Below are 12,250 nucleotides of genomic sequence, written 5' to 3'. Positions count from 1 at the left end.
CGCTGGCGCCCAGTGTAGTAGTTCCCCGAGATAAGGGGACGAAGCAGGGGGGCACCGGAACCGGCCGCTCAGAAGGGGCTGTTCGGGGTGGAGGCCTGCATAACCCCCTGGGGGGGGGGGGGGATGTACACCTCCTCCCGACTGGCCATACTGCGAGTGGGGGCTTGTAGTCGCTTGAGGCTCTTCCCCGCCGGGATAAAGTGTCACCTTAGTAAGGACGGCCATGTCTCGTTTTGCAGTGCAGGCGGGCATGTGTCGGGCCCGAAATGGCATACGATCATGTGTGGTCTAGCCCTTAATGGTAATGGCAGTGGGCCTAGCCCCCGGCGGGGTAGGCCGCCCGCCGCGGCGCGGTGCGTTGCGCTGCAGCGGTTGCCTACTCGCAAGGCGCTCCAGGCTGGGCGCTGGGAAAAACAAAAACCTTTTCAATCTGAAAACTGAACCGGCGGCGTGAAGCGACTGCTGGCCTCGGTCGTCGTGGAAAAAGTGAAAAAGAGTGTGACGGGTAATTGCACTAATCCGGGCGGCCGGTCGGGCGGACCGATTCCGAGAGTCGTCTTCGTCGCTCTGTCTCTCTCGCACCTAAGCGGGACGCCCCACGAGTGCGAGAGAGACAGAGCGACGAAGACGACTCTCGGAATGAGTCTGCTGGCCGTGCTGGCGTGGGAGAGTGCGTTGACGCCGTGGCGGGGCGTGGCGGGGCGCAGCGTAGCGGTCCGGGCGTCGCGGTGCGGTGCCGCGGTGGTGATAGACACGGATTAATGTATACTGTGTTGCCGCTGCAGAGCGATTCCGAATACCGCTTCGTCGCTCCGTCTCTCTCGCATTCCTTACCTGGCGCCCCGTGAGTGCGAGAGAGACGGACTGACGAAAAGCTCTGTGCGGCATCTACCTGCAGACTGATTCTGAGAGTCGTTTTCGTCGCTCTGCCCCTCTCGCACTCATGGGGCGTCCTTTGTGGTTGCGAGAGAGACAGAGCGACGAAGACGGCTCTCGAAATGAGTCTGCTGCCGCTCCCAGGACCGTTGCGGCGGCGACGCAGGCAGGCTGAGGTCGCAGGTCGGCGACTTGGCGACGACACCGTGGAGCCGGTGTGGAGCGCAGGCCAATTTGGATGGTGATCGCTTTGGGCGTGCTGTCAAGCCATCACGAAGACTATTCAGTCGGCAAAGTTGATCGCGCCGGTACTGAAGGAAGCCCTGCAAGCTGGCCACTGTTGCTGCAGACAGAGTCGTTTTGGTCGCTCTGTCTCGCTCGCACTCACGAGGCGTTCCGTACAGATGCAAGAGGAACAGAACGATGAAAACAACTCTCGGAATCAGCCTGTCGGCTGGCTTGCTGTTACTAGCTTGGCTGCCTGGCTAGCTAGCTTGGTGGCTGGCTGGCCGTCCGGCTAGAGGCAGTTCGACGCCCCCGGGGCCCCGCGCGGGCCCGCACCGCGGCGCCCCCTCCTCACATGCGTCCGTGGGCGGAGCGGCAAACCAGCAGCAGCGGAGCGCCGACCGGCACGGCGTCACGGCGTCACCCGAACGGACGGACGGACGCCGCTGTAGTTTGCAGAACTGCCGCTAACGGTCGGTGACGTCGCTCTGCGTTGCCGAGGCGTGGCGGTGGCAACGTTATCGCCCAGGCCACCACACAGTCACACTGTCTCAGAGTCACAGTCACACTGTCACAGAGTCACAGTCACACTGTCACAGAGTCACAGTCACACTGTCACAGAGTCACAGTCACACAGTCACAGTCACACTGTCACAGAGTCACACTGTCACAGAGTCACAGTCACACTGTCACAGAGTCACAGTCACACTGTCACAGAGTCAAAGTCACACTGTCACAGAGTCACAGTCACACTGTCACAGAGTCACAGTCACACTGTCACAGAGCCACAGTCACACTGTCACAGAGTCACTTTCACAGAGTCACAGAGTCACTTTCACAGAGTCACAGTCACACTGTCACAGAGTCACAGTCATCTGTCACTGAGTCATACGGGTTGCGGAGCACACTGTGAACTGGATGCCGTGCTGACGCACTCGGTGCACTTGGAGTCGCGCCGGCGTCTCAGCGGCGTGGTCTGAAGGGGTGGGGCAGAGTACGTGTAAAGTAGCGCTTTCTGCATCCTTACTCCCACAGGGTCGAAACGCCGATTTTTGCCAACCTTTCAGGCGGCTGTGTAGGAGTCAAGGGGCGGGGTTGCATCCGTCCTTCCCCCACCCTCCCGGGATCCGCGCTTGCGGCGTCTTGACTCTTCGAGGGGCGGTTCGGTGACAACGACCGTGGGGGCCAAGTCGATTGCATGAGGGTATTGGGGCACCGGCCCTGCTGGCTGTTGTCTCTGAATGGATGCGTGGCGGGGCGGGGCGGGGAGTGGCGGGGCAGGGCGCGGCGAGCGCGTACCTGGGGGCCCCTCGGCCCCTCGGTCGGCCTCACGGGGGCCTCGTGGATGAGCAGCGCAGGATCAGTGCACTCCAGTCGGGGTCGACGGCTCGGTCTTGCCGCCCTGCCCTGCCCTGCCCGCCCCGCCACGAGGGACGCCTGGACGCGCCTGGATGTGAGGACGACGCTTTGGTCCGGCTCGGCCGGGCTCGGCGCTGCCGCCGCTCGGTCAGCGCGGTACACCGGCCTCGGAACGCCCGTCCGCCCCGCCCCGCCCCGCCCCGCCCGGAACGTCCTCGTGCAGGAATCCGGCCCGCACTTACACAGCAGAGCGTTCGCTCGGCGCTCGCGCTCTCAGGTGGACCGGTTGTCGAAACTAGCCGGCGTCACGCCCGGCTCTAGCCTCTCGGAGGGCAGTGACTCGACTCGCTAACACCGGGGCAAACACGACAAGAGCAATTTCGGCGCTCATTATGCAAAATTTTTGGCCACCTTTGGGAAGAACTTGAGGCCGGAGGGCCCCCATGGGCGGCGGAAGGGGACCAGGGTCACCGTCCTGCAGACTGATTCCGAGAGTCGTTTTCGTCGCCTTGTCTCTCTCGCACTCATGGGGCGTCCCGTACAGGTGCGAGAGAGACAGAGCGACGTAAACGACTCTCGGAATGAGTCTGCTATCGGGCCGCATCTAAATGGCGCGGGCGGTGGATGGATCGGCGGCCGCTGCTTTCTTTGCGGCGCTTGCTCATCTCGCCCTGCCCAGCACCGCACTGCCGTCGGCACTGCCCCGCCTAGCCCTGCCGGGCCGCCGCCGGCCGGCGTCCACGATCGTGGGAAGAAAGGCTTGCCCCGCACAGTGGGCCAGAAGACCAGTGGAGGCGGCCAAAACTCCAGACGCGTTTTGAGCTCCAGAGTCGCTAAATGGGACCCGAACCGAACGTGTGACCCCACCAACGGATTGCTCTCCGAACGAGGAATCCATTGGTGGGGTCACACGTTCGATTCGAGTCCTGCTTAGCCACTCTGGAGCTCAAAACGCGTCTGGAGTTTTGGCCGCCTCCACTGGTCTTCTGGCCCACTGTGCCCCGGGGCGTTGCCTCCGAGCGTCGCGCCCGGCCGTCGCCTCCGCGGCCAGCGCTGCCAGCGCCTCCGGCCGTTGCCTCTCTCGCCCGCTCCTCCGGCAGGCCTCGGCGGTAGGCAATGTGCCGTATGCCGCGGCGCGTGGAGGATGTGCCGAAGGACACCGAGGATGAAGGACCTCGACGAAGGCCGGGGGAGGGGGGGGGGGAGTTACGTGACGGCCGGACGGACGCATGACTTTATGACACCCCGCGCCCCCTGCCTGCGTCCCTCCGCCTGCCATGCCGCCCTCTCGCGGCCGGGGAGAAGACGCGACAAATTGAAATGTAAATGGCCGGTGCAGCGACAAGACAACACACACACACACACACACACACACCACACACACACACACACACACACACACGAGCGCACCTACGTACGCGCCTAAACACACACACGAATGCACACACGGCGACGACACCGCCGTCCTGTCCTCCTCCTGAGGCTGACCGGTCCGTTTTCGAGTAAACGTCGCGAGAGCAGCAGGCAGGCACCAGCGGCAGCAGCTCGTCTGTTCTTTTTGTGTGCGTTGGCGGCCGCGCGCTTCCTGTGCCGGTTCAAGGCGGTGCGTCGCCGCGGCGTCGCCGGGCCGGGACGGACTGTGCGTCGCGTGGAGCAGGCCGGGCAACCCTGAGACCGGCAACCCTGAGGTGCGGCGGCGGGGACGGCGGGGACGCGCAGGAAGCGACTGCTTATTGACATGGATTCTGCGGCATGGCGGGCACGGCATCCTCGGCCACGCCGGGGTCGCGGCATGTCGGCGGCCGAGGCGAGCGCCGAGTCCTGCGGATACCCAGTGTGGTGTACTCGGTGCCCCGGCCGGCCGCCGCCGCTGGCCGCCGCCAGATAGCGCAGCATGGCCGCGCTGTTGCTTTGAAGCGGGTACCGGCCGTCCCCAGTCCCCCCGCTTCCCCCGGCCCGGCCCGGCGTTCCCCGCGCCTCTGCCCGCTCTGCCAGCGCCCTCCAGTAACCTTGATTCCGGTCGAGGCGATGAACTCGCGAGGCGCGGCGGGGCGGGGGGCGGCGGGGTCGCTAAGCCAAATCAAGGTGGGCCACATTTGCATACGAACGACGCGGGCGCGGGGGGGCACATGACGTGGACTCGGACTGTGCTTGTTCGGCGCGGCCCGACGCTCGGACGTAGGCTTCGGACGTAATGCACAGTGTCCTGAAGGCCCCGAAGGGCTTCGTCCTCATCAGACGTCGCGCTAGCCGTCGGCGTCGAGCGGGCCGCCGAGCAAGCCGTTGAGCTGGCCATCGAGCGTCGAGCACGTCGTCGAGCTGACCGTCGAGCAGGCCGTCGTCGAGCTGGCTGTCGAGCACGCCGTCGTCGAGCTTGCCGTCCAGCGTGCCGTCGTTGAGCTGGCCGTCGTTGAGCTGGCCGTCGAGCACGCCGTCGAGCACGCCTTCGAGTTGGCCGTCGAGCACGCCGTCGTCGAGCTGACCATCCAGCAGGCCGTCGTTGAGCTGGCCGTCGAGCTGGCCGTCGAGCTGGCTGTCGAGCTGGCCATCGAGCTGGCCGTCGAGCTGGCCGTCGAGCAGGCTGTCGTTGAGCTGGCCGTCGTTGTGCTGGCCGTCGAGCAGGCCGTCGAGCTGGCCGTCGAGCAGGCCGTCGAGCAGGCCGTCGTCGCTCTGGCCGTCGTCGAGCTGGCCGTCGAGCAGGCCGCGTCGCTGCGGCGCCGCCATTTTGTTGTTTCCTTTCCACGAGGCGGATAGGCCGTTGCCCCTTGCGTTCAGTGCCAGTGCCGAGGGCACGCCGCCGAGGGCACGCCGGCGGCGCGGCGGCCGGTTGGCTGGCTGGCGGCAGCGGCGGGGCATGACGCTCGAGGTGATCAAGAAGAGCCCCGTCGCGGAGTGCGTCCAAAGGCACGTCCAGCGAGGATGGGTCTCTCCGAGCGAGCGGGCTCATGACCCTCGCCTCTCGGCCCGTGTCTGCCGGGCAGTGGCAGCCCATGGCAGGCCGTGCGTTGCAGCATTTTATTTCGGTCCTTCCGGACGTGCCCGCCCCACCCTGCCCTGCCAGGGCCCTGCCCGCCGTCATGGCCGGTGCGCTCGGACGATGCGTCCAGGACGCTTTATCGTTGGCTGATTTATTTCGTCCTTTGGCGTGCCCGTGTGCGCACCGTGTGTGTGTTGTCTGTGTGCGTGTGTGTGTGTCTGTGTGAGTGCAAGACCTGTTTAGCATTTCGCAATTATTGTTTCCTTTTTAATTCCATTTCTTGTTTGCGCCTTGTTGCTTCTCCGTGGGCTGTCGTCGTTACGGAGCTCGGCCCGGTGGTATGAGGCCCGTGTCCAAAGGGGTCCACTCACACAAACTCACACACACATGTACACACACACACACACACACACACGTGTCGAAAGGGCGGGTAGAGGTCGCATCGGCCGGCCGTCACAGGCAATATCAAAGGGCGATGTCGAGCAAATTGGGAAAAAGGATCGACACGACGTCGGTGTGACTGTGCGTGCGTGTGTGTGTGTGTGTGTGTGCGCCCGCGCCCGCGTGTCTTATGAGTAGCAGGTGCGGCTTGTCACCATGTGGACTCTGCGAATTTGTGTGGGTGTCTGTGTGTGTGATGAGATACAAGGTTATCGGACCCGCCTGTGGGCGTATTGTAATACAAGGTTATGCGGCGCGCCTGGCTTGGCTGGCTGCCTGGCTGGCTGCCGGGCTGGCCACGCCTCGCGCCGTTTAGCGCATCACGTGACCGGCAGGCAGCCGGCAGGGCACCGCACGCCAATCGCCTGTATTTGTCGACGCCGCGACGCCTGGCGTCCAAGGCCGCCAACGCCTAGGACTCGGTGCAGGCTGGGCATAAATGCTGGGCCCTTGGCTCGGCCCAAAGGTTGGACCCTAAAGGATTGGCCCTAAAAGCTTCGCCCTAAAGGCTTGTACCTAAAGGCTTGCTCGTCCCTAAAGGCTTGCTTGTCCCTGAAGGCCTACTTGCTCGACCCTAAAGGCTTGCTCGACCCTAAAGGCTTACTCGACCCTAAAGGCTTGCTCGTCCCCAAGGCTTGCTCGTCCCTGAAGGCTTGCTCGACCCCAAAGGCTTGCTCCACGCTCGACCCTAAAGGTTTACTCGGCTCTAAAGGCTTACGTGGCCCTAAAGGCTTGCTCCTTGCTAGGGGCTCGCTCGTCCGTAAAGGCTGCTTGTCCCTCAAGGCTTGCTTGTCCCTAAAGGCTTGCTTGTCCCTAAAGGCTTGCTCGTCCCTAAAGGCTTGCTCGTCCCTAAAGGCTTTGCTCGTCCCTAAAGGCTTGCTCGTCCCTAAAGGCTTGCTCGTCCCTAAAGTCTTGCTCGTCCCTAAAGGCTTGCCCGTCCCTAAAGTCTTGCTCGTCCCTAAAGTCTTGCTCGTCCCTAAAGGCTTGCTCGCCCCTAAAGGCTTGCTCGTCCCTAAAGTCTTGTCCCTAAAGGCTGGGCCCCAAAGGCTGGGCCGAGGCCAGAGCGAGCCCCACGTGGCGTCGGCGCGAGTCTCCTTGGTTTCGAAGACGAGAGCCACTGACCCCTGCCTGCCAGCCTGCCATGGCAGTGCCGTGGCAGTGCCATGCATGCCGCGGGCTTTTTCTTTTATTTCCCCGCTCGGCCGGGCCTTCACGCGGGGCGGGGCCTCCCTACGTGGACGAGATAACGCAGTCACTGCTGCAGCCTGGGCCTGGCTGGGCCTGGCTGGGCGTACGCGGCGGCCGTGTCAATGGATGCGCGTGGGACGAGCACCGACCAGCCGCCCGTCCCCGTCGGGCTTCCTGGAGACGGTCTCCGCCGTGACGCCGCCTCTTTTATTTTGGTGGCCGGGAACAAAGGACGCTCCCTCCGAAAAGAAACAAGAGAATTTAAAAACGAACCTAACCTAACAAAATTTTAGTTAGGAGTTTTGGTTAGTTTGGGTCTACTTGTAAAGTTGAAGTTCAGAACCTGGAAGCGAACGTCTGCGAATGGCGGATGTCCCAAAATAGTTGTCTTCCTTGTCCTGTTGACGTTCGAGTCCCACGTCGGACACGTGCTTACCGAGTACTGCACGGCGGACGCTTGTCAAACAATGCGCGGCGGACGCCCAGCAGACCTCTGTCTCTCTCGCACTCATGGGGCGTCCCGTATAGGTGCGACAGAGACAGAGCGACGAAAGCGACTCTCGGAATCAGTCTGCAGTGTGGCGCGTTTTCAAGTGTGCCCCCCCCCTTTTCCCGTTCGACCTTGCGGTCCTCCTCTCTCGAGGCTGATTTACAACACAAATGGAGTGGCGCTATATGCCTCACGTACGTGAGCTGGGCGCTCTCGCACACACTCTCACACGAGGCGGGATGTCCCCGAACTGCCATTTAAGGTCATTGTTGCTGTGTGCTGTGTGTACTCTTCTACGAGCGCGAGTTCGTCTGTGTGTAGTATGTGTGTTTGTGTGTGTCTTTTTTGTCGTCCGCTCGTGTTTGTTTTTCAAGGTGGATTCTGAAATCGAATTGGAAGGCCGAGGGGTCGGCTTTATCTCTTCGCACTTAAAGAGGTCGCTGCGCTCAGCTAGCAGTAAGCGCTCCTGATGCGTGGACGATCGTGATGATAATGCACAGGGCTCCCACCCACAAGCCTGGAAAACCTGGAAAGCCAAGGAAATAATTTTGGTTTCGAAAGTCGGGAGTATTTCCTCGGTGAAAACGGTTCCTGGTTTTCCCAGGAACTCCCTGGAAATCAGCTATGTCTTACCATAGGCTTCCTGGGAAAACTAGGAACCGTTTATGCCGTGTCAGGTCCGGATTTTCGTCCAGCGTGGTGCATCTCTCTCACCGAGAGAGAGAGAGAGAGAACCCTGTCGAGGAGGAATGGAAAATCATCGGTAGAGAAGTTGGTGTGAATCCGTTTGTTGCATAACGGGAGGAGAGGGATTCTGCTCGGGTAATGTCTTCTCGTATTGACGGGCTTTCCTTTTGCTGTTGCAGGCTGGCGACATGAGATCGTGGTGACCCCTGCAGCCTCGCCACCGCCCCAGCCGCTGGTGAGTGTCATTCGTACTGCCTGGCTGGGCTGGCTGCCTGGCTGCCTCGCTGCGTGCGTTGACACGTATCGTTTTGGGCGCGCGTGGGCCGAGCCTGACCGTCCCATTGTCTCTCATGGCTATCGCGGGGATCAAGGCCTGGCGCATCTCCTCAGCCCGCGACACGCGACGACGCCCCGCGACGCCCAGCGCACGGACGTAATGTGGATCAGTGACGACTCGCGGTCGAGGCCGAACAATTTATCATCTGCCACGGCCGAACTTGGAGTCACACAGCCTGGAGAGGAAGGAGGAGCGAACTGCGGACGGAACCCTCGCTCGAGTAGCGCGAGGCTATGCCGACTGACTGGCCCACAAGGTTGCCGCCGCAAATATGGGAAACCTTGGAAACCTGGAAATAGATAGGGGGAACTGAAAAATACGGAGAGAAATCAGGGGAACTTTCAGAGAGAACGAAAAAGACTAAGGGAAAACTAAGGGGAAAGTCGTATTAACAGCGATTATCTGTTTTCCTGCCAGACTTTGCGTACATGGGTAAATCTACCTCCTAGAAACTCAGGTGAAAATGATTATGTTAGTCCAGAATGAGCAGGGAAAAATCGGAAATGAAAATTTTGTGGTGACCCTGCTGCTGGCCATGTGGGCACTGTACGCATGCGACTTGTTCCAACAGTTTCCTCTGCTCGCCCGCTGCAACCGCGCGCGCGCGTGTGTGCTTTTAATTGTCTACACAAGCGTGGCTATTATTTCGGCCTCGCCCGAGCATTGCCCGCAGCCAGGCGGTGGCTGGCTGGCTCGCAGCGTCGTTGCCTGACAGGCTGCCTGGCTGCCTACCTGGCTGCCTGCCTGGCTGCCTGCCTGGCTGCCTACCTGGCTGCCTGCCTGGCTGCCTACCTGGCTGCCTGCCTGGCTGCCTACCTGGCTGCCTGCCTGGCTGCCTGCCTGGCTGCCTACCTGGCTGCCTGCCTACCTGGCTGCCTGCCTGGCTGCCTGCCTGGCTGCCTGCCTGGCTGCCTACCTGGCTGCCTACCTGGCTGCCTACCTGGCTGCCTGCCTGGCTGCCTGCCTGGCTGCCTGCCTGGCTGCCTACCTGGCTGCCTACCTGGCTGCCTACCTGGCTGCCTGCCTGGCTGCCTGCCTGGCTGCCTGCCTGCCTGGCCGCCTGGAACTCCGGAAGGAGTGACGCGGCGTCAGTGCCAGGGTTACGGCGCGGCGGCACACGCCAACGGCAAATTGTGGCGAATTACCTTGGCGGAGGTCGAGCGCGGCGCGGTGCGCTGGCAGGCATGCGGCATGCCCCGCACCAGTGTATCAGCGGCCTGCACGTGCCCGCCAATGGGATGCACTCAGTGTATGTGAATTTTTTCGATGCGTCGACTGTACACTGGCAACAGGCACGTCACGCCGCCTGAATAGAGGCAAAAGGTGGCATTGCCCCCTCCGAGAAACAATTCAAGAGCCGCTCTCTGGTACTCGAGTGATTGAGGGTATCGAAGAGTACTTATACCCCTCTAGGGCGGCCCGATGAGCCCTTCTGAGGTGTTTCTCAGGCCTGCCTTTCCGAGTCCCTCCATACTTCTTGGGCGTCAGCCTTCGCTGCCCTCTGAGAGGTCGCTCCTTCCGTCCGTGCGCTACCACTGGGCACCTTGTCGACGGGGTTGCTCGCGGAGGGAGGCCGGGATGGAGTGGTTGTTACGTAAAGGGAAAACTGGTGCCGCGGAAGTGCGCTCTCCTCGCGGGTCTCCCCTTTGTGCGCTTGTAATGAGCTCCGCTTTATGTAGATTTAATCTCCCCCGCGCCCCGCCCGGCCCGCCGACGACGGCGCCCTACCGGCGCACCGGCCGCCGGGGAAATCGGACGCGTTTCGGCGCGAAAACGGACAGAATGCAGAGGCGTCGCGCAGTGGGCCAGAAGACGGGTGGAGGCGGCCAAAACTCGATAGGCTTTTTGAGCTCCAGCGTCGCTATACAGGAGTCGAACCAAACGTGTGACCCCAGCAATGGATTCCTCGTTTGGAGAGCAATCCATTGGTGGGGTCTCACGTTCGGTTCGAGTCCTGTTTAGCGACTCTGGAGGTCAAAACGCGTCTAGAATTTTAGCCGCCTCTACCAATCTTCTGGCCTGCTGTGCGTCGTTTCGTCGCTCTCACGGGGCTCTCCACTCCCGAGGGTGCGAGAGAGACAGAGCGACGAACCGCTTTTCTTCCGGGCGCTTTCCGGGTGTCGCCGGCAGCATCGGCCCGCGTGTGTCACGGCGCCGGGGAGAGCAGAGCGAGAGAGCGCGGGGAGAGCAGCAGCCGCTGCAGCTAATGCAGCCGGAGAGAGAGTGAGAGAGAAGAGATTGCTGTAAGGCAGAGCCCTGCTTGTCAGGTCTCTCTCTCTCTCTCTCTCTCTCTCTCTCTCTCTCTCTCTCTCTCTGTGCGTTTGCTCGTGGAAAGCGTGCCGCTTGGCGAGACCTGCATCGATTGAAAGTAAAGCAGGTGGTGCACCCGCGTTGCGTGTCGTGCCGTGTGTTTGTCGACGCGGTGGTGCGCTGCGGCCTGCAAGCCCGGCCTGTTGTGCCGACAGCACGGGGGCGGATCCAGACCCGACCTGAGGAAGGGGGGAAGTTGAACTTTTTGCTTACGTCCGGGGGCTTTTTGCGCACCGTTCAGGCGGCTAAGTCCAGGGTAGGTCAGTTGTCCTTTTGCGCCCCTACTACTGGATCCGCGCGCTTTGCGCGCCATGTCGGTGCACTGTTGGACTCGAAGACTCGCGGTGTGTGCCTGGAGGCGCGGCAAGCCGAACTCTGACCCGTCGTCGTGTCGTCGATGACCCCGCTTTCGTCGTGCTCGCGGCCTGCCTGCAGTGAGGCTGCAGCAGACTGATTCCGAGAGTCGTTCACGTCACCCTGTCTCTCCCTCGCACTCATGAGGCGTCCCGTATCGGGTGCGAGAGAGACAGGGCGACGAAAACGACTCTCGGAATCGGTCCGCGCAGAGTTCGGCAGCTTCTCTCCGGCGGCGCACAGTGGGCCAGAAGACCGGTGGAGGCGGCCAAAATTCCAGACGCATTTTGAACTTCTGATTTTTTAAATGGAACTCGAATTGAACGTGTGACCCCACCAATGGATTCCTCGTTCGGAGAGCAATCCATTGGTGGGGTCACACGTTCGGTTTGAGGCCCACTTAGCGACTCTGGACTTCAAACGCGTCTAGAGTTTTGGCCGCCTCACCGGTCTTCTGGCCCACTGTGCGGCGCGGCGGCCGCGTTTTGGCGCGGCCCGTGCCCCGCTCCTCCCCGCTCCTCCCGTGGACGCGTGCCGCGGTTTCACTGCATTGATTATGCAAAAGCGTTGCGCCAGCGGATGGCCCGGTGTTTCTCTTTCTCCGCGAGAGCTGAGCCGAGCCCCGGCCGCTCCGGGCCGTGCCCGCCTGCGCCAGCCTGCGCCACTACGGCGGGGGGCGACGGTGACGACGGCTGCACTTTTCACTCCGAAAGAGAGTGTGGGAAGAGTGGCCCCCGCCTCCCCCCTTTCCCCGCTTTTCCTCTCCCCGCCGCGCGGCCCGCGAGTGAGTCCTTTGCTGGACGCAGGGCGCAGCAGGGCCTCGCAGGGGGCGGTGAGAGGGGAAGGGAGCGCCCGGTTTCATGCTGTAACTTTGTGCAACTTTGTCGCGTTTGCCCTGACTGTGTGTGTGTGTGGCCTTTCTCCGCCACTGCACCCTTCCACAGTGGGCCAGAAAACCGGCGCCGGCGGACAAAACAGTAGACGCGTTTTGAGCTCCAGACTTGCT

The sequence above is a fragment of the Thrips palmi genome, unplaced genomic scaffold (assembly GCF_012932325.1).
Source record: "Thrips palmi isolate BJ-2018 unplaced genomic scaffold, TpBJ-2018v1 HiC_scaffold_4, whole genome shotgun sequence".
Classification (NCBI taxonomy): domain Eukaryota; kingdom Metazoa; phylum Arthropoda; class Insecta; order Thysanoptera; family Thripidae; genus Thrips; species Thrips palmi.
This window is presented reverse-complemented; position numbering follows the sequence as displayed.